The sequence below is a fragment of the Austrofundulus limnaeus genome, unplaced genomic scaffold, assembly GCF_001266775.1.
Source record: "Austrofundulus limnaeus strain Quisiro unplaced genomic scaffold, Austrofundulus_limnaeus-1.0 Scaffold880, whole genome shotgun sequence".
NCBI lineage: Eukaryota > Metazoa > Chordata > Actinopteri > Cyprinodontiformes > Rivulidae > Austrofundulus > Austrofundulus limnaeus.
The window spans coordinates 14,333-14,850 of record NW_013953282.1 but is presented as its reverse complement, the minus strand read 5'-3'; positions in this window follow the sequence as shown (position 1 = coordinate 14,850).

Sequence of the window (518 nt, the reverse complement as noted above, 5' to 3'; positions counted from 1 at the left end):
CCTCCTCCTGCTCCTCCTTCCCCACACCTCACCTCCTCCTGCTCCTCCTTCCCTACACCTCACCTCCTCTGCTTGTTCACCTACACCTCCCCTCCTCCTCCTCCTCCTTCCCTACACCTCACCTCCTCCTGCTCCTCCTTCCCCACACCTCACCTCCTCCTGCTCCTCCTTTCCTACACCTCACCTCCTCTGCTTGTTCACCTACACCTCCCCTCCTCCTCCACCTCCTTCCCTACACCTCACCTCCTCCTCCATCCCTACACCTCACCTCCTCCTGCTCCTCTTTCCTTACACCTCACCTCCTCCTGCTCCTCCTTCCCCACACCTCACCTCCTCCTGCTCCTCCTTCACTACACCTCACCTCCTCCTGCTCCTCCTTCCCTACACCTCACCTCCTCTGCTTGTTCACCTACACCTCCCCTCCTCCTCCTCCTCCTTCCCTACACCTCACCTCCTCCTCCTTCCCCACACCTCACCTCCTCCTGCTCCTCCTTTCCTACACCTCACCTCCTCTGCTT